The sequence below is a fragment of the Gopherus evgoodei genome, chromosome 8 (assembly GCF_007399415.2).
Source record: "Gopherus evgoodei ecotype Sinaloan lineage chromosome 8, rGopEvg1_v1.p, whole genome shotgun sequence".
Taxonomy (NCBI): domain Eukaryota; kingdom Metazoa; phylum Chordata; order Testudines; family Testudinidae; genus Gopherus; species Gopherus evgoodei.
This window is the reverse complement of record NC_044329.1, coordinates 113,429,508-113,451,239: the sequence shown is the minus strand read 5'-3', so window position 1 is coordinate 113,451,239 and position 21,732 is coordinate 113,429,508. Positions and strand designations below refer to the sequence as shown.

Here is a 21,732-nt window from a genome sequence, read left to right as displayed (position 1 = left end):
GCGGATACCAGAACTCAACCCTGGTGCGACGACCAGCGAGAACAACCTAATCCTCAAGAGTCCCCTTTCTACATCCAAGGATTGCGTTAACATAAGAACAGCCGTACCGGGTCAGACCAAAGGTCCATCCAGCCCAGTACCTGTCTACCGACAGTGGCCAATGCCAGGTGCCCCAGAGGGAGTGAACCTAACAGGCAATGATCAAGTGATCTCTCTCCTGCCATCCATCTCCATCCTCTGCTGAACAGAGTCAAGGGACACCATTCCTTACCCAACCTGGCTAATAGTCATTAATGGACTTAACCTCCATGAATTTATCCAGTTCTTTTTTAAACAATGTTATAGTCCCAGCCTTCATAACCTCCTCAGGCAAGGAGCTCCATTAGCACTTGTGACTCCCACCCTCACCCTGCCAATTTGAATTAAACACACCATTGAAGTTTAGCCGAAACATGTAAGCTATGGATCACAGAATATGCCCCCAGAAACCTTTGCAGCATCCTCTACTTAAGAGAAGTGCGGAGAATGTGAGTTAACGCCCCTGAAGACACATCCATAGAGCAAGAGCTCTTTAGAATATCTTGCCTGCCAACTCAGCAATATAATCAAAGCATTATTGCTATCACCCTCACTCATCTCTTCACTCCTATGCCTTGGGCCCCTGCAGATTCAGGGCAGTGCCTGCGCTCCAAAGTCAGAGGGTATTGAGAAGCAGATGCACTGCCCAAACTCCCTGCAAGCCTGGGAAACCTGCCCAGCCTACAGAGCCAGGATGCCTGGATTAAGGGAGAGGTTCACCCAGCTGACCATGGGAATGAAGTCATTATAAACATCAGCCAGCACTGCTGGCACCAGGATGACAGGGGACTACCCAATGCCACCAGCCAGTCAGTGCTAGAGCTGGAAATAGAGCCCAGGAGCCTCAGATCACACCTGGTGCTGAGACCAAATGGTTGCTCTTCTTTCTGTGTGCTTCAGAAAGGGAGCTGGAGAGCCAGTAACTGGTTGGCACAGGGCTGGGGTACCATGGAGGCCCCAGCCAGATGACAGAAACAGCTGGCTCCTGTGCCTCTCATCATGCTTGTCAGGAGGCAGGAGCTGGGGAACCATGTGGTAATGCCCAGGGAGGAGACCTCCCCACCCCACCCACCCTGCAGAGAAGGCCTTTCTGACAACAGCAGAAACCATAACAGTATTGTGCATGGGAGCCCACCCATGCGCACTGCTGAGCATACATCCACACACCACATTTCCTACCACCCTAGAGATCAGCAGGGCATCTCTTTCCCTGAGACGTGCTGAGAATGCTGCAGTACCTGGTGCCAGCCCCGAGATAAGGCAGAGTGTGTCACACACACCGCGCTGGCTGAGCAGGGACAGAGATTCTGCTGCCTAGGAAGAGCAATGCACTGAAAACACCCAAGTGCTTTACAATGGTAGGAGCAGCTGCCAGCAGGAGTCAGTTCTATGGTTGGAGAATCTAGACCCCATGAGGCTGCAGGTGGCAGCCAGGAGACAGGGATGCTGTCAAGGGACAGGACTTCCCCTTGTTTCCCCCCTTACCCAAGTTACAGAACTTACCTTACACCCCCACTTTGAAGGGCAGGCTGCTCTACCTCAGCTGACCTTGCCCCTTCCATTCCAGGCTTGCAAGCCCTGCTCCCTCCACCCCTCTCTGCCAGCACTATAAATAGGGCCTTGAAGGGGTGGGAATTGATTTCTTACTTCCCCTGCTCCCCAATTAACTCCACTGGGACAGCCTGATTGGAACAGTCACAGACCTGCCACTATGGGCAGATCTGCACTTAATGCTCCTACACTGACAGGAGAGCTTCTCCCAACAGTGCAGGTACTCCACCTCCCCAAGAGCTATGTTGAGGGGGAAGCCCTCCCCTCGACAGAGCACTGTCTACACTGGGTGACACAGGGACACAGACGTAAGTTGCTAACGTACATCAAGCCTAGGCAAAGCATCAGAGAGAGGGAGGGGCCCATAAGCAGGAATGCTGACAGCACACAGATCACAGTGATGGGCCCTTTAGGAATACCCAGCAGCGGGCAACAGGAGATTAGCCAGGGGGTTGCACAATGGTATGGCAGCAGTAGAGGCGGATGTGGTTAAGAGCTACAAAGGCAGAGGCCTCATGTCCCAGCTGGGAGGGGAAGATCAACACATGGATACTATACATCAGAACGGTATGCACAGCACTGGTGCGACTGCACCGGAGGTGGTGCACTACACTCCAGGCACCTCAGTACTGGAGAGGCTGAGGAGTTGAAGGGAAGTCAGAGACTGACTTAGTACATGGCAAACAGCCATGGTCAACGATAAGGTCACTCGCAGAAGCAGCCATGGGATGCTGCCCAAGCACTTCTAGGAAGATGAGGGAGTGAATAAGCAAGGGCCAAGCAGTACCATCATGCTAAGGATACGCTATGTTCAAAGTTGCCAGGCTGAGTATTATGGGACAGCCAAGCCCATCTCTTCCCCCAGTGTGGTCAGGGCAAAATCGCACTCAATGTCTGCCCCTTAGAGAGTTGAAGCAACAGACCAAAGTGAGGAAAAAAGCACTGAATTTAGGATTGTTCCCTAAAGCCCCAGCGGCACGTGGCACATGAGGAAATTTCTAACTCTCAGAAAGGCAGGAAGCAGCCAAGGACTCCAGCCTCCGACCAGACTGCCTGACGTGTCTGTCCAAGGAGTAGACCCTCCGGCAGTCTCATTTCCTGACAAAATTAGACTGTAACCCAGAGGTGCTTAGACTTGGGCCTCCCAGAGTAGCTAGGGAGATGCCATGCAAACAACTCAGCAGTCTCCTGCACCCAGAAGAAAACTCCAACATCATGGCACCAGCCTCTTGGATTCAAACCTGGCAGAACCAGTTCAGCAGCTTTAAAATAGGGGAAAGGTGAGCTTTCCCTTCCTACTGTTTGATTCCACATGCCTGGTGCAGGCTTGCAAGTCAGAAAAAGACTGAAGAGTTCTGCTGGACCAGAATACTCAAACACCAAGGTCAGTGCACTCCCGGAGAGTTCCCTAAACAGATCTCTGAAGGAGAACACCCTCAACCGAACAGATTCCTATGTCACAGTTCTGAGAGCCAAACTATGCAGCCTGTCTAGGCAAGCAGCCACCCCAGGTCTCCTTCTTACCGACAGGCAGAGCGGCTTTAGAACCCAAGTATGATAGGCTAACTTGGGGCCGGTGGCCTCACACCAGTGAACTGACTGCATGCTCTGCATCCATTCCTCCAGTGCACTGGATTTCAAAAGTGTACGAGGCACAGGTGTTAACAGGGAGCGTTTAATAAATTCCATATGGGTAGCGAGGGTCTGGGATTCCAAAAAACAAACTGACAGCCCCTCTGCTAAGAGGAAGTGACCTGTGCAGTTACAGCACAGACCTGGAGTCTGCTAGTCCGGAATCTATTCCTGACTACTGCAAATCACCAAGTGACATTAGACAAGTCACTTCCCATCTCTGCAAGTCAAGTTTCCCCATCTGTGTGTGTTACAATACCACTTCCTTGCCTTTTCAAGACTTGGACAGGCTGCAGCGATGTTTCAAGGACCTTGAATGAAATCTTAGAAAAAGGTGGGGGTGGGGAAGAGAGCAGAAGCAAGTCTCAGAACCCAGGTCCAATCATTCATCCTTGCAAGGTTTGTGCTATGGGGATAAAAATAGCAGCATAAGCACTTCCGCTTGGGCTAGAGCCTGGGCTCTGAGATTGTGTGTATGCGGGGTGGGGAGAAATCACTCACAGAGGCCAGGTCTCAAAGCCTGAGCGGGAACATCTGCATTGCTATTTTTATCCCTGTAGCTTGAGCCCCGCAAGCCCAAATCAGTTGACCTAGGCTCTGAGACTCGCTGTCAAGGGTCTTTTTTGGCAGTGTAGACATACCCTTCAATTCTCATTGCCTCGCAACAGTAAGAGTATCAGTAAAGAACAGCTGCACTAATACCATCTGAACACAGCCTGCACGTGCAGCACAGCAGCACAGGATCAGAAATGGGCAAAGGTAACAAAGGGAGCAGCAACCAAAGAGGCTTGGGCAGAGCATCTGGAGCAGGAAGGGATGAGATGAGTGATATCCGAGCAAGAGCTCTTCCTGCCCTGAGCTGCCTGCAGCCTATGGCCAGTGTGGAAACTCCAACACCGTGCTAGTAATCAACAACAATTGCGGGGGCAGAAGATTAGACCATACAGCTACAGGCAGCCCAGCCCAATGATAATTAAGGAGGTGGAACCCAGCACCTCTATACAAATATCTAAAGAGTGGAGAGGCCAAGGCAGAGCACAACTAGCTGGGGCACAAGTGGGAGTGTGTGTGGAGGAACAGTGTTACAACCAGTGCAGTTAAGTCCCAAGGGGAACAGCTTCCTGACAGGCACTTGGGTTAGGCTGACAGCCTTCCAGAGGCAGAGCTGGGAGTCCCATTCCCTGGGCCAAAGCCCCAGAGGAGCCCACTACTCGGTGAAAGCAGACAGGGCTTCACCAGCACCCACCTCAGTTATTTGAAACACACAAGAGTGCAAATTCCAGGCTGCAAGGCTTCAATTTGATTGTTGGGACAGGCCCTGTAGTTACCAGTTACTACTCCACTCTCTCGCCCTGGCTAGGCCTTGGCTGCAGCATCACACAGACAAGGACTGAACAGAGAACTTGGAGAAGGGCACAGGCACACTAAAGGGTTTGGAAAGTAAGAACCAGGAGAAAAACTTTGAGGGCTCTAATGACTGAAACCCCACCCTGGGGTCAGCCCTAGCTACCCAAGAGATGACACTCCCTTTGCAAGCACAACCTCCCCCAAGAGCTACCACCCAGCAGAATGTGGCTATCAGCCAGCAAAGGAAGCATGGAGGGAGGAGAGAAAGAAAGTTTACCTGGGAGCCAAAACTAGGATACGGAATGCACTTCTGCAACATCCAAGACCCCAGGCCCCACATCCTGCTCTGAGAGGTCACTTCCCCTCAGCCAGCATCTCCCTCTCCCACACCCTCTATGTAGGGCAAAGAGTATTTCGTGTTGATAACACTCGGCAGGGGCTCCAATCCTATGGGGAAACCGCATGTCCTAGTAAACCCAAGGCACCTTGCATCTTCACCCAGGATCCCCAGCCCCCACCTCAACAATGGAGAGATTCAGTATCAGAGGGGGAGCCGTGTTTGCTGCTTTTACAGACCCAAACTAAGAGTCCTGTGGCACCTTATAGACTAACAGACGTTTTGGAGCATGGAGCTTTCGTGGGTGAATACCCACTTCATCGGATGCACCCACAAAAGCTCATGCTCCAACACGTCTGTTAGTCTATAAGGTGCCACAGGACTCTTACTGCTTTCAATGGAGAGACTGACAGCTCAAGACCACAGAGGCAGAGCTGGGATCAGCACCCAGACTGACCCTGTGCAACAGGGACAGGAAAGGCCTGTCCTCTCTGCAGCCTCACTCTTCCCATTGATCACGAGAGAAAAGCATGATCCAAAGTAACCTCTGGATTTGATGCCCATGGGGATGCACCAATCAACCCAGAGCCTGACTGCAGATTCCCAGGGGCCCCAGGAAGAGCCTGGGAGACTCTGACTGACCTTCATATCACAGGCTGGGATGAGATAAGCTATCCCAACTGTCCTGTAGGCAACAACCAGGACCATGGACTAAGTGATGCTAGCTGACCATGCCTGGCATCAAAGCAAGGCAGTTTCCTATAGCAGGCTCTTGGGTTTCACTCCCAGTAAACAGCTGCCCACCCTGATCCATTCTGGGGGTTACTAGAGTGAATTTACTCCCATAATGATCCCTGCACCAGGCACAGGATAGGATATGAAGAACCCATGAGATCCCCTGTCCCCAAACATGTCCACAAACTCTCTAGCCCCCACTCCTCCACTGGAGCTAGAGAACGCTCCAAGAAGGCAGGAGAGTATAGCACCCAAACTGGATACTGCTGTTATCAGAAAGTGACAGCTTCCCCAGTGCTCTGGACCAGCAGGGATGACTGCATTCCCAGAGCCTAGCATCTCTGCTCTTCCCCGCATGGAGAAGTTCTTGTTCTTAGGGACCGGCTCCTTTCCAGACGCATCTCAATTTGCTCCACCCGTCTAACAGGAAAGGGCAAGACATTCCAGCCAGAGAGCTCCCTCTGCCCCAACAGCTGTGCAATAGCAAGGCACCATCTAATCCAATATGTGGAGGTTTCTTCCGGAGCCTCTGAGGGTTTATGCTCCTCTTGGCCCTGCAGCACTCAGGAAGAGCAGAGCACGGAACAACATTCATCCCTCCCCAACCTCTGCAGGAGGATCAGTGCCTGTACCTGCCCTGCTCAGTCTGTACACAGGCCAGGTACGGGGAGAGAACGCTCTCTCCCTGCTATTACTCTGTGGGGCAAATAGGAGGTTCCCCTGAATCCAGACCAACATGCGGGAGAGGAAGCAATGAAACCTGAGACCCTGGGCCTTTCCCCAACTCACACAGCACCAGGAAGACAGACTCAGCATGGCTCAGAGATTCAGAAAGCAATGGGCTTGCTACCCACTCCCCCACAAATAACACAAGTTTTCCTACCTGCTCTGGAGTGAGTGGGGAATTAGGTCTTGTGCTTCCTCCCACACAACGCTCTGCCCTAGGGGACCATCTATGTCACATACCTAGAGGCATTACTCCTCCCTTCATTCCCCCTGAAACTGCACAGCTCAGAACCCAGCAGAGGCCTGGCTTGTGTGTGGCAGGGCCTGGCAGCTCCAGAGAGAGCAGCATGCAGCAGCTTGGAGCCAGCATGTTACCCTCAAGGCTGGGCACTGTCACTGGAACAAAGAATTGCAGGTTGACTGGTATGCACTAACCTCTAAGCCAGGGGAAGTCAATAGGGAGACTGAGGGCCAAATCCAAACGCTTGAGCGGACCCCAAAATCTTATTTACTTATTATCATCACGATTGGGGCGGGGGGGAGAATGATTTTTTTCCTCTGGAGTCTGGAGCTTGACTATATGTTGACCAAGAAATTTGGACCTTGACAAAAAAATAGACTCCCCCTGCTCTAGGGACATGTCTACACTGCAGCAGGCAGCAATTCTCCTAGCCCAGGCAGCCAGACTCACTCTAGCATGTTAAGAATGGCTGTATGGACACTGCACCTTGGGCAGAGCTTTTACTTCAAACTTACGTTGACCTAGCTCCATTGCCCAGGGACTAGGAAAAACGCATTCTTCTGAGAGACATAGTTAAGCCAACCTAAGCCTCAGTGTAGACACTGCTAAATTGACTTTTCTTTATCAACCTAGTTGCCAGCTCCTGAAGTAGAAGATTTACTGCAGAGACAGAGAACCCCTTCCACTGCTGTAGTTAAGTGTCTACACTGCAGTACTGCAGCATTTCCAGTGTAGATACTTCCATAGGTTAGCCACCCGAGCTCAAGACCATACAACGGCCCAGGCTTGAGCTCAGATGGCTAGTCTGACTCACTGCCAGAGCCACAATGTCCACACAGCTATTTTTAGCATGCTACCTTGAGCCCCTCTAGCACCCGCCTGCCTATCCAGGCTCATGAGACAGCATCCAGCAGTGTCACTCAAGCCCCTAGCCACTAGGCAAGCTGTTTGATTCAGGGAGCCCTCTGTCCCTGGGAAGCTGTTTAGCAGGTCTTGCTGGAAGGTCAGGAATCTGCCCTGCCCACATTCTGCAAGGTGGGAAGAGGCCCCAGCCCAGAGCCTGTAACCCACAGCAGCTGGATACATGCCTATCATTCACACAATGCTTGTTGCCCTTCAGGCCTGGGGAAGAGACCTTCCCAAGGAGACTCTCCTCAGCTCCCATGCTATCAGCCCAGTCTGCTTACCACTCCTGCAACCACTTGCCTCTCTCATTTCACCCCTCTCCACCACAGCCACTTCTTCACCAGGCTCGTGCCTCCAGCATCTCTGAATTCTCCCATTTCTCTAGTTACTAAGGTACCCAAAACAAAGCAAGTCATCCCAGGGGCAGCTGCACAGAGCATTCCAGAGAGACTCCCACTCCTGCTGCAGCAGGTGTAAGCCCAGGTGCACACACAAGAACTGCCCGCCATCTCCACAATGCCTCTGTGTATAGCCCCTTCACCCATCACAACCCTAAGGAAAGGCTCTAAAAAAAGGAAACCACATGTGGAGGGGGAAGAAGCGGGACAGTAAGCTGCTGAGTCACCCCTAGTCCCGCCCAGGAGTGGGGGCTGACAGCTACTGAATTATATGGTCCAGGAGATTAGAAATTCCTCTACCTCCTCCCTACACAAGCAGCAGCACAGATCCCCTGTGCATGATAACCCCACAAGCCTCACATGAGTCTGGCACTGGCCTCCCAGTGCTAGTGCTGCACACTCCCAAGAGCCTCCTTCCCACAGATGTTCCAGAAAAAGACCCACACAGAGGCCATGCACCTACACAAGCTGGAACTCATGAAAGCCAATGTTTTATTACAGGCAGTGCACAAGGCCTGGCACTGCCATCCAGCACGGGGAGGGGAGGAGGAATCTCTCAATGGGACATTGATGCAGTGGCCTAGAAGGGAGAAGGAGCTCTCATGCTACAAAGCAGTCAGCCAATCACAAGAGTCAGACTGCCTTTGCCCTGCAATGCAGAGGTCTGAGCATGGCAACTGCTGCAGGCTCAGCTGCAAAGGGACAGCATGGTGCCCTGCAGCAGGAGGTGCGCACTGTCACATGTGACTGTTCTCAACTGAAGATTTGACCTTCTGTGCCCCCAAACAAATCCCCTCAGCCTCCTACCAACCTGGGTCCAGGGCCTTATTTACACAGCACATGCAGCTTCCCTCCAGCTTTGGCTTCAGAGTGCAGGAGGTATGAATTTGAAACCAAGAGGAGAGGGGCACTGCTGATGCAGTCCCAGCTGAATTTTACCTTTTCTCCAATCAAAGACGCCTCTCTCAGGAACAGGTCCCTGAATTCTTCTCTGGGTCACAGATGTGTTGCTAGCTGTAATGAGACAGGAACTCCCTTAGAACTGAGGCACTCACTGAGGGAGGGGAAAGCAGTAGCAACCGTTGGGGTCAGGGAGAATGGTCCAGCACAGAGCTGGGGTGGCCCTGGGGAAGAGCTTCAGTAGCCCAGGTGAGAGATGATGCAGGCAGAGAGAGGTGCTCAGAAAGGTAGAGCCATGAGGTTTGTGACAAGGCTGCCAAGGTAGGCCAGTGTATATGAGATGGGAGACAAGAGTAAAGGTCAGAGTGGAGGACTGGGAGTAGCAGAGACAAGCAAGGGTGTGAATGCAGAGGAAGAACAAGATGGCACTGGGCTCCTTTGCCTTGGAGAGATCAGAGGACAAACCCAAAAAGGAACCTGTGTCACCCACTTGACATTTGCAGCTCCTACTGTTTGAGCACCTGGGCTGAGGCAAGCAGGAGGGGCAGGGTGTGTGCCTGGAGACTGAAATGACATCCAGCTCGTGCTTGGGACATACACGGTTTCACCCTATACGCTGGAATCACTGAAGGCTGCACCTGGTAAGGGGCGCTGGACAGAGCTCAGTCTGTGGCTGGGATAGGTGGTGAAGCTTTCTGCACAAGAGGAACATGAATGTGCAGTCCCTGCACCAAGTGGGAGCACACAATTGAGTCAGGCCAGCTTAGCCACACAGCCAGAGGTAAAAGGCCACTATTGCCACTATCCAGGAAACCCACAGCAACAACTTCTCCCTAGCGTAGCCAGCTGCCAGAGGCCAAAGCCAGGCAGGACCCCTGTCTGCAGGGACTCCGGCTCGTCCCCCGACCTCCAACCCTAACCCCTCAGGCCTGGCCCACTCCGGCTCCACACAGCCTCCCACCCGGCTCGTCCCCCGACCTCCAACCCTAACCCCTCAGGCCTGGCCCACTCCGGCTCCACACAGCGTCCCACCCGGCTCGTCCCCCGACCTCCAACCCTAACCCCTCAGGCCTGGCCCACTCCGGCTCCACACAGCGTCCCACCCGGCTCGTCCCCCGACCTCCAACCCTAACCCCTCAGGCCTGGCCCACTCCGGCTCCACACAGCGTCCCACCCGGCTCGTTCCCCGACCTCCAACCCTAACCCCTCAGGCCTGGCCCACTCCGGCTCCACACAGCGTCCCACCCGGCTCGTCCCCCGACCTCCAACCCTCACCCCTCAGGCCTGGCCCACTCCGGCTCCACACAGCGTCCCACCCGGCTCGCCCCCCGACCTCCAACCCTAACCCCTCAGGCCTGGCCCACTCCGGCTCCACACAGCGTCCCACCCGGCTCGCCCCCCGACCTCCAACCCTAACCCCTCAGGCCTGGCCCACTCCGGCTCCACACAGCGTCCCACCCGGCGCTGCCGCTGCGCTCTCCCAGCCCCCCGCCCCCGAGCGAGCCCGGCTCTGCGGACACCCAGAGACGGGGGGCCCGGAGCCCGCCTGGGCCAGGCCCACGGGAGAACAGCCGGCCCCGGCCCGGCCCCTCCCCTCCCGCGCTGAGCCAGGGCTCCGCCAGCCGCGGCCCTTGTGCCCCGGGAAGGGCCGGCAGCGGGGCCGTGAGGCGCCCGCCTGCGGGCAGAGGGAGGGGCCGGGGCCGGGCACAGGCACGGGACAGACCGACCCGGCCCAGGCCCCGCGGCGCCCGAGCCCCCGGCCAGCGCCCCGCTCACCGGGCCGCGGAGCCGCGCCGGCCTGTCCCGCCCCGCCCCGCCACGCCACGCCCCCCAGCCGGCTGCCGCGAGCGGCGGGCGGGGCGCCCCCGGCGCTGGGCACCGCCACGGGAGGGGGCGCCCGGGCCAGTCACAGCGGCGGCCCCGCCCCGGGCGCAGAAGGAGGCGGGGTGGGGGCGGGGGCGGTTAGGGGCAGAGGCCGAGGGGCGGGGCTGTGAGGGGGCAGAGGGCGGGGGACAGGAGGAGAGGGTGAGGGGGCAGGGGGCTGTCAGGGAGGGGCGGGGCTCTGAGGGGGCAGAGGACAGTTGGGGAGGGGGGCAGGAGGAGAGGGGTCTGAGGGGAGGGGCGGGGCTCTGAGGGGGCAGAGGACAGTTGGGGAGGGGGACAGGAGGAGAGGGGTCTGAGGGGAGGGGCGGGGCTGTGAGGGGGCAGAGGGCGGGGGACAGGAGGAGAGGGGTTTGAGGGGAGGGGCGGGGCTGTGAGGGGGCAGAGGACAGTTGGGGAGGGGGACAGGAGGAGAGGGGTCTGAGGGGAGGGGCGGGGCTGTGAGGGGACAGAGGACAGTTGGGGAGGGGGACAGGAGGAGAGGAGTCTGAGGGGAGGGGCGGGGCTGTGAGGGGGCAGAGGACAGTTGGGGAGGGGGACAGGAGGAAAGGGGTCTGAGGGGGCAGGGGGCTGTCAGGGAGGGGGAGGGGCGGGAATGTGAGGGCTCAGAGGGCTGTTAGGGAGGGGCGGGGCTCTGAGGGGGCAGAGGACAGTTGGGGAGGGGGACAGGAGGAGAGGGGTCTGAGGGGAGGGGCGGGGCTCTGAGGGGGCAGAGGACAGTTGGGGAGGGGGACAGGAGGAGAGGGGTCTGAGGGGAGGGGCGGGGCTGTGAGGGGGCAGAGGACAGTTGGGGAGGGGGACAGGAGGAAAGGGGTCTGAGGGGAGGGGCGGGGCTGTGAGGGGACAGAGGACAGTTGGGGAGGGGGACAGGAGGAGAGGGGTCTGAGGGGAGGGGCGGGGCTGTGAGGGGACAGAGGACAGTTGGGGAGGGGGACAGGAGGAGAGGAGTCTGAGGGGAGGGGCGGGGCTGTGAGGGGGCAGAGGACAGTTGGGGAGGGGGACAGGAGGAGAGGGGTCTGAGGGGAGGGGCGGGGCTGTGAGGGGACAGAGGACAGTTGGGGAGGGGGACAGGAGGAGAGGAGTCTGAGGGGAGGGGCGGGGCTGTGAGGGGGCAGAGGACAGTTGGGGAGGGGGACAGGAGGAGAGGGGTCTGAGGGGAGGGGCGGGGCTGTGAGGGGGCAGAGGACAGTTGGGGAGGGGGACAGGAGGAAAGGGGTCTGAGGGGGCAGGGGGCTGTCAGGGAGGGGGAGGGGCGGGAATGTGAGGGCTCAGAGGGCTGTTAGGGAGGGGCGGGGCTCTGAGGGGGCAGAGGACAGTTGGGGAGGGGGGCAGGAGGAGAGGGGTCTGAGGGGAGGGGCGGGGCTCTGAGGGGCAGAGGACAGTTGGGGAGGGGGACAGGAGGAGAGGGGTCTGAGGGGAGGGGCGGGGCTGTGAGGGGGCAGAGGACAGTTGGGGAGGGGGACAGGAGGAGAGGGGTCTGAGGGGAGGGGCGGGGCTGTGAGGGGGCAGAGGACAGTTGGGGAGGGGGACAGGAGGAAAGGGGTCTGAGGGGAGGGGCGGGGCTGTGAGGGGACAGAGGACAGTTGGGGAGGGGGACAGGAGGAGAGGGGTCTGAGGGGAGGGGCGGGGCTGTGAGGGGACAGAGGACAGTTGGGGAGGGGGACAGGAGGAGAGGAGTCTGAGGGGAGGGGCGGGGCTGTGAGGGGGCAGAGGACAGTTGGGGAGGGGGACAGGAGGAGAGGGGTCTGAGGGGAGGGGCGGGGCTGTGAGGGGGCAGAGGACAGTTGGGGAGGGGGACAGGAGGAAAGGGGTCTGAGGGGGCAGGGGGCTGTCAGGGAGGGGGAGGGGCGGGAATGTGAGGGCTCAGAGGGCTGTTAGGGAGGGGCGGGGCTCTGAGGGGGCAGAGGACAGTTGGGGAGGGGGACAGGAGGAGAGGGGTCTGAGGGGGCTGTCAGGGAGGGGGCAGAGGGAGAGGGGAGGGGAGGGGAAGGCTGGGAGGGGGCAGGATACATCAGGCAGCAGGTGGGCATGGGCTGGGAGCCTCCCCCAGCTCAGGTGGAGGAGGGCCCTGTGGGAAGAGGCACAGCTGCCTTCCCAGCCTCCATGCAGCACAGGCCGCTTCTGCCCCCTCCTTTGGTTGTGGCTTCTGTTGCTGTCACCATCATGCCCCTCTCTTGTGGGGCAGGACCCCCATTTCCAGTAGTCAGTTATTCCCAGGGGTCCTGGCAGGCCACAGGACTGAGCTCTCTAGGGAGGCTTCAGGTCCCATCCTGGCTCTTGCACTCAGTCTATCAAAATGTGTATTGTGCCCTGCCCCCATCTACCAGCTTTGCTGAAGGGGAAGTGCCAGCTTTCATAAGCCCCCCCCTCCCCATGGCCCCCAACACACCCAAGGGTTTCAAGTGGAACTGGCTTCTCACACAAGGACAACTTCCCAGATAAGAAGGGGGTGCTAGTGCTGCTTGCTGGAGGGTGCATGCTCAGTCCCGGGAGGGTAGCATAAATATTTAATTCTCAGGGCATCACCTCCAGACTAATCGGAAAGATCTCAGACCAAACACACCCCATCCTCCATTCTGTCTCACATACCATCCCATAACATTGCATCAGTATGATGCACTGTTGCCAAAGTCAGTTAAGAGCCACAAACTCCACAATCAACAGCAAAGTTACAGTTCAAATCAGAGATGGGAGAATACAAAGGTTCAGAGTTCAGACAGATATCCACAAAGAGATGCCTGCATGACTCTGTGGAGGCTTCTAATGCTTCCTGTGACCCTCCCTTTGGTAGGCCTTGATTTCCGCTCCTTGTCTCCTCAGCAGCACCAGATACTACAATGACTGGAGCCAAACTGATTGCTTACATTTAGAGCCTCTTAGAGCAGTGGTTCTCAAACGTTGGTACTGGTGACCCCTTTCACATAGCAAGCCTCTGTGTGTGATCCCCCTTATAAATTTAAAACACTTTTTAACATTAACACCATTATAAAAGCTGGAGGCAAAGCAGGATTTGGGGTGGAGGCTGACAGCTCACGATCCCCCATGTAATAACCCTGAGGGGTCCCAACCCCCAGTTTGAGAACCCTTGTCTTAGAGGGATGGGAAAGTTTAGGCACTGCCAAGCCAATATTTAATGGGAAGTCAAAACTTTGAAAGCAGAGACCATGAGTGTGATATCGTAACAAATGCAAATTGACTGCAGTGTCCCAGTGTGGTACTAGGAGGTACAATGCGGCAGGAGTAGGGTGGGGACTCATCAGGGGACCCTCTCCCCCCAACGCACTGTCTAGACTAATATTTAAAAGCGTGATGCTAGCCAACATTACAAACGCCAACTAGGACAGCACAGGTTACAGGCAGTATGCCATGCCTACACTAGTCCTGAGCACTGGTTGGTAACAAAAGCGTGATGTATGCATATAAATCCTCATCTAGAGAAGGCCTCAATGAGTCCCGATTCCCATGTCTTGGCCTTCGGCTCCTGAAACTGCCATCTTCCCTGTGATACTTCAGGAGCTTTATTTAGTCAGATTTTTTTGAGGCCAAAGGGAACCATTAGTTCCTCTATGCAATTTGGCACCTGTTGACTCAGGCTGCAGGTCTCTTTAATTGGGCTGTAGACACTCTGGCTCAGGCTCCAGCCTGAACTCTGGAACCCTCTCACCACACATGGTTCTAGTGCCCAGCCTCCAGCCTAAGCCCAGAAACCTACACTGCAATTAAACAGCCCCACAGCCCAGTGAGCCCAAGTCAGCCGGCATGGCCCAGCTGTGGGGTTTAATTGCAGTGTAGACATACCGCCAGTCTGATCTCCTGTCCATCACTGGCTAAACAATTTTGTTAATTTACCCCGGTATTGCGACCAATAGTTTGTGCTTGACTAGAGCACCTCTTCCAGAAAGGCCTCCACTTCCTTGGGAGTTTGTTCTAGAAGTAGATCACCCTCAGTGGGAAATATTTGCATCTAATTTCTAATTTGATGGTCTGGCTTCAGCTTGCAGCCATTGATCCTCCCATGCCTTTCTCCATTAGATTAGAGAGCCTTTTAGTACCTGCTGTTTTCTTCCTATGAAGGTACTTACTTGCTAATCAAGTCACCTCTGGATTTTTTTTAAAACAAACTAACTAAACAGATTGGAGTTCTTTAAGACTCTCTCACTTTTAAGGCATTTTCTCCAGCCCTCCAATCCCTTGTGTGGCTCTTCTCTGCACCCTCTCCAATCTTTCACTGTTTTTATAGAAAGAGCTTGGAATTGGATCTAGGTGTTTTTGTCAAATATTTAAAAGTGATAAATCTAAATTTCATCTCAACTCCCATAGCAAGAGATAGCCAGACAAGAAAAACAGAAGGGGCACTTCCCCATGCTGTCTCCAAAGGGCCTGGACGGTCTTTACAGGACACACTAAAATGAACAGAACTGAGACATTTGGGGCGGCGGGGAATGAATTCCAGGGCAGAAGGGCCCTCAGAGAACACTGACTCCAGCATCCTCCATTTAAAACAGAGGCAGCTCAGCTTGATCCTTTACACAGAGCCTTCGTGTTCACAAGTGTCTATGTCTATGCTACAGACCTTACAGCAGCACAACTACACCCGACAATGGCACAGCTGCAGCAGTCTCCTGTTTAGCCGATCTATACCAATGGAAGAGCGCTCTCCTGCCAGCATACTTAAACCGCCCCCAACGAGTGGCAGTAGCTATATCGGCAGGAGAGCGTCTCCCACTGACATGGCACTGTGCACACCAGTGCTTTTGTCGGTGAAACTCGTGTCAGTCAGGAGTGTGATTTTTTTTCCACACCCCAAGCAACACAAGTTATATCAACAAAAGTGTTAGAGTAGACAGCCTGAGAATCCCATAACACCTTTCACAGTGCAGGGATGTTTGCTGCAGGATCTCAGACATCTCCCAGTGTGAGGTCCTCCACCTTCCTGCAGGTTAACTGGGACTCCATCCTCACCTTCCTGCTCTGAGTTTGCAAGGGGAGGGATCCCCATGCTGTGCAGAGTGCTATGGACTGTAAGTGCAAGGTGTTAGTGTTACTACAGCTATGTAAAGGAAGGGGGAGAGGAAGAGATTGTCTCAGATGTTACAAGCCCCGCTCCCAATCTGCAGCAGCACTTGGAAGTGAGGGAATGGGGGAGAGCGCTAGCTTAGCTCCCCAGAGAGCCACACTCTGAGGGCACACTAAGAATCTTTTTCCTCTGTCCAGTTGCTCCTCACCTCACATCTCAGCTACTCACCCCAATCAAAACACTGCTGCCAAAAAATCAGTTTCCAGGCACATCACTTCAGTGTGTCACAATTCTATCTTCCCCTTCCCACTCCCTCTATAAGTCCCTCCACTGGCTTCCACTCCCGCTAGTTGGGGTTGGTCCTACTTTGAGCAGGGGGTTGGATTAGATGACCTCCTGAGGTCTCTTCCAACCCTAATATTCTATGATTCTTTATTTCTTCAGACACAAGCATCTGATCCTCACCTTTAACACTCCTCATGACCCATCTCTGCCCCACTTTCTGCATCTATCATCTTACTGCATCATTACCTCCTGCCTCTGCTCTGAAAATCTCCATCCTTCACTGTCTCACACAAGCATATCCCTCCCCACTTTTTCACAGCTGTCCCCTGCCTCTGGCACAAACTCTATAGAGTCATCTGTGTTAAGATGCCTCCCAGCCCCATAGCTGATAACAGGTACTTGTTGCAGCCGGCACACAGCTAACCTATGCATAAAACTTGCTCTGATTATTGGTCCCATTTCTTCCCACACAACCACCCACTTGACCTCACTTGTGGTGACTTGTCATTAACTTAGGCCTGGGCTAAACTTAACATGTAAACTGACTAGCTACAGTGTGCAGGGTGCACCCCAGCCAGGCTGACCTAACCGGCAGGGAAGCTGCTGCTAGGCTGATGGAAGAACACTTCTGTTGACCCAGCTCCTGCCACTCAGGCAGGTGCAACTCCGACAGTGAGAGGAAAAAACCCTTTTGTCACTGTAGGCTGTGCCTACACTGCAGGCTTATGGTGACACAGCTACAGGGCCATAGCTGTGCTGCTATAGTCCCCATGGTGTAGACATGGGCCGAGACCAATGATACTCAGACCTCAGTGGTTCATTAGCGATCATCATTACCCAAAAGAGCCATAATGCTGTGAATTCATTTCCCTCTCTTTACTATAGCTTCAGCATGACTATGTAGCCAATACGACAGAGGAATATATACATATATTCTCACAGCAATGTGACTGACCAAGTGTTATTATATCAACTACAGTTCACTAACATAGTAAAAGCCTCCTGATTGGTGAATAATTAAATCACATGGTTTTGATATCATGCATGGCAAAGAGTCACTTGGGACTCGCAAGCCTCATTCTGAGTATCACTGGGCAGGGGTTATCACACCTGAAACCTCTCTCCAAGGAACACAGAGGGATAGCCGGTCTCAGCCTGGCCCCAGGCCTGGCCCTGGGAAAGTTTTGCAAGTGAGAGAAAGGGTCTCCTCCAGGTAATGGGTAAAGTTGATGCCAACTCAGGATTGGAAGGCTTTCAAAAAGCTAGGCCAGATGCAGGAATCAGTAGGTGGGATTCTCTGGCCCACGTTATGCAGGAGGTCAGAATGGATGATCGTAGCAGTCCCTGTGAAGCTGGCTGAATCAACTTGAGTCTTTGAAGCTCTTCTCTCGCCGATTCCAAGCCCTGCTGACTCAGACCACTACACTATTACTGCCAACCACAGGGGCACCATGTGCAGTGCTGGGGGGAAATGGACCAGACTCTCATCCCCTTCCCCAGCAGAGGACAGGGGGCACCATGTCACCCAGAAGGAGCCACCCTGCTCTCCCCCGAAGAGCTCAGCACAAGGGCTTCCAGCAAGAGATCAGGAACAGTCAGCATGGATTCACCAAGGGCAAGTAAGGACTGACTAACATATTTGCCTTCTATGACAAGATAACTGGGTCTGCGGATGAGGGGAAAGCAGTGGATGTGTTATTCCTTGACTTTAGCAAAGCTTTTGATATGGTCTCCCACAGTATTCTTGTCGGCAAGTTAAAGAAGTATGGGCTGGATGAATGGACTATAAGGTGGATAGGAAGCTGGCTAGAACGTCAGGCTCAACAGGTAGTGATCAATGGCTCCATGTCTAGTTGGCAGCCGGTATCAAGCGGAGTGCACCAAGGGTTGGTCCTGGGGCCAGTTTTGTTCAATATCTTCATTAATGATTTGGAGGATGGCATGGACTGCACTCTCAGCAAGTTTGCAGAAGACACTAAACTGGGAGGAGTGGTAGATACACTGGAGGGTAGGGATAGGATACAGGGGGACCTAGACAAATTAGAGGATTGGGCCAAAAGAAACCTGATGAGGTTCAACAAGGACAAGTGCAGAGTCCTGCACTTAGGATGGAAGAATCCCACGAACTGCTACAGACTAGGGACCGAATGGCTAGGAAGCAGTTCTGTGGAAAAGGACCTAGGGGTTACAGTGGATGAGAAGCTGGATATGAGTCAACAGTGTGCCCTTGTTGCCGAGAAGGCTAATGGCATTTTGTGCTGTATAAGTAGGAGCATGGCCAGCAGATCGAGAGATGTGATCATTCCCTTCTATTCGACATTGGTGAGGCATCATCTGGAGTACTGTGTCCAGTTTTGGGTCCCATACTACAAGAAGGATGTGGAAAAATTGGAAAGAGTCCAGCGGAGGGCAACAAAAATGATTAGGGGGCTGGAGCACATGACTCATGAGGAGAGGCTGAGGGAACTGGGATTGTTTAGTCTGCAGAAGAGAAGAATGAGGGGGGATTTGATAGCTGCTTTCAACCTGAAAGGGGGTTCCAAAGAGGATGGATCTAGACTGTTCTCAGTGGTAGCAGATGACAGAACAAGGAGTAATGGTCTCAAGTTGCAGTGGGGAAGGTCTAGGTTGGATATTAGGAAAAACTATTTCACTAGGAGGATGGTGAAGCAGTGGAATGGGTTCCCTAGGGAGGTGGTGGAATCTTCTTCCTTAGAGGTTTTTAAGGTCAGGCCTGACAAAGCCCTGGCTGGGATCATTTAGTTGAGAATTGGTCCTGCTTTGAGCAGGGGGTTGGACTAGATACCTCCTGAGTTCCCTTCCAACCCTGATATTCTATGATTCTATGATCAGGGCTGGGAATCAGATCCTCAGCTATGCTCCTGCATAGCTGTGCACAGCCCTCTCCCCCACCATAGCAGTGCAGAGAGTACCCTTCCCACACAGCCCTGCAACCCCCACCTAGGGTGACCAGATGTCCCAATTTTATAGGGACAGTCCTCACATTTGGAGCTTTGTCTTATATAGGCACCTATTATCCCCCACCCCATCCCGATTTTTCACATTTGCTGTCTAGTCACCCTCCTGTAATGCAGACAGCCCCCTGCCAGAGGGCCAGTCCTGTGCCCCCTTCCCCGCCCTGCACCCCTGGAATGCAGAGACCCCCCTGCTGGGGACTGGTCCTGTGCCCCCCTTCCCTGCCCTGCACCCCCTGGAATGCAGAGACCCCCCTGCCAGGCACAGCCCCCTGCCCCCCTTCCCCACCCTGCACCCCCTGTAATGCAGAGACCTCCCCTGCTGGGGACTGGCCCTGTGCCCCCCTTCCCCATCCTGCACACCTTGTAATGCAGAGAGCCCCCTGCCAGGCACAGCCCCGTGCCCCGCCCTGCACCCCCCGGAATGCAGAGACGCCCCTGCTGGGGACTGGCCCTGTGCCCCCGTTCCCCGCCCTGCACCCCCTGGAATGAAGAGACCCCCCTGCCAGGCACAGCCCCGTGCACCGCCCCGTGCCCCGCCCTGCACCCCCCGGAATGCAGAGACCCCCCTGCTGGGGACTGGCCCTGTGCCCCCCTTCCCTGCCCTGCACCCCCCGGAACGCAGAGACCCCCCTGCCAGGCACAGCCCCCTGCCCCCCTTCCCTGCCCTGCACCCCCCGGAATGCAGAGGACCCCCCCTGCTGGGGACTGGCCCTGTGCCCCCCTTCCCCGCCCTGCACCCCCTGGAATGCAGAGACCCCCTGCCAGGCACAGCCCCCTGCCCCCCTTCCCTGCCCTGCACCCCCCGGAATGCAGAGACCCCCCCTGCTGGGGACTGGCCCTGTGCCCCCCTTCCCCGCCCTGCACCCCCTGGAATGCAGAGACCCCCCTGCCCCCCTTCCCCGCCCTGCACCCCCCGGAACGCAGAGACCCCCCTGCCAGGCACAGCCCCCTGCCCCCCTTCCCCGCCCTGCACCCCGCGGAACGCAGAGACCCCCCTGCCAGGCACAGCCCCCTGCCCCCCTTCCCTGCCCTGCACCGCAGAGACCCCCTGCCAGGCACAGCCCCCTGCCCCCCTTCCCTGCCCTGCACCCCCTGTAATGCAGAGACCCCCCTGCTGGGGACTGGCCCCGTGCCCCACCCTGCACCCCCCGGAACGCAGAGACCCCCTGCCAGGCACAGCCCCCTGCCCCCCCTTCCCTGCACCCCCTGGAACGCAGAGACCCCCCTGCCAGGCACAGCCCCCTGCCCCCCTTCCCTGCCCTGCACCGCAGAGACCCCCTGCCAGGCACAGCCCCCTGCCCCCCTTCCCTGCCCTGCACCCCCTGTAATGCAGAGACCCCCCTGCTGGGGACTGGCCCCGTGCCCCGCCCTGCACCCCCCGGAACGCAGAGACCCCCTGCCAGGCACAGCCCCCTGCCCCCCTTCCCTGCACCCCCTGGAACGCAGAGACCCCCCTGCCAGGCACAGCCCCCTGCCCCCCTTCCCCGCCCTGCACCCCGCGGAACGCAGAGACCCCCCTGCCAGGCACAGCCCCCTGCCCCCCTTCCCTGCCCTGCACCGCAGAGACCCCCTGCCAGGCACAGCCCCCTGCCCCCCTTCCCTGCCCTGCACCCCCTGTAATGCAGAGACCTCCCCTGCTGGGGACTGGCCCCGTGCCCCGCCCTGCACCCCCCGGAACGCAGAGACCCCCTGCCAGGCACAGCCCCCTGTCCCCCTTCCCTGCACCCCCTGGAACGCAGAGACCCCCCTGCTGGGGACTGGCCCCGTGCCCCGCCCTGCACCCCCCGGAACGCAGAGACCCCCCTGCCAGGCACAGCCCCCTGCCCCCCTTCCCCGCCCTGCACCCCCCGGAACGCAGAGACCCCCTGCCGGCACAGCCCCGTGGCGGAGGCCCGGCCCGGCCCGGCGCCCCCCCGCGCAGCAGGACTCACCCGCCTGGCGCTGCCCCGAGCTCGCGCCGTTTCCTGACCAGCCGACGCGCCCGGCTCACGCTGTCACCCCAGCGCCACGGGGGCCGCCCCCGGCGCTCGGCGGCCGCTGATTGGCCCGGGGGCCCCTCGCGGGCGGGGCGGGGCGGGGGAAGCCGCCTCTCAGCGCCCCCTCCCGGCGCGGGCGCGCACAGCAGGGCTGGCCCCACCGCGCCTGGCAGCTCCGCTCGGGCGGGCGGCGGCGGGTCCATTGTCCGCTGGCCGTGAGCGGGGGCCGGGCCGGCCGGAGCCGCGCTCCAGCCGCAGCCAGGCCGGGCCTGCGGGGTGCGGCCGCGCGGAGCCCGGGACACTGTGCCAGGCGCTGTACGAACAGAGCCGTTTGCCCCTTTTGCAGGGTCTGGGGCAGCCCAGTTTAAAAGACCCCGGTGCAGGGGGGGCTCCCTGGGGTGATCAGTCCCCAGCCTGGTGCCGCTTCCCCTCCGGGGATTTGCCCTGACAGCCACCTAAATTGTTCCTCTCTTCCCTTCATTCATGTACTCTGCAGAATTGGTCTCTCCCCCTTCCCGGTGCACAGCCCAGCTATGCCTTTCTCTCTGGTCAGCCTCTCACTTCCTTGCTGTTCTCTGGGCTGTCTCCACTTTGCGCCCATCTCCGGGACACAGTGGAGGCAAGGGCCTTCCTTCCCTGATGTCTCTGTCCCTACAGCGCCAAACAGCAGTGGCCTGTTTCTAGCCCTATTCCATTGCAACCTTGGGTACTATTTTGGAATCAAAATGATTTTAGTCCACCCTG

The 21,732-nt window shown here is 56.7% G+C and overlaps 1 protein-coding gene across 7 annotated transcripts in view; it reads right to left on the bottom strand.

Moving 5' to 3' along the window:
* ELOVL1 (ELOVL fatty acid elongase 1) overlaps nt 1–21,029 on the bottom strand; it is a 32,815-nt gene extending 11,786 nt beyond the window's left edge. Inside the window, exons 1-2 of one of the 7 annotated variants that reach the window (XM_030571983.1) lie at nt 20,944–21,029; nt 8,891–8,965 (exon numbers count right to left, since the gene is read on the bottom strand). The gene's annotated coding sequence lies outside the window, so the exon portion shown is untranslated. The other 6 variants (XM_030571985.1, XM_030571986.1, XM_030571980.1 and 3 more) reach the window with 6 other exon arrangements.
* Nucleotides 21,030–21,732: the final 703 nt, after the last annotated feature.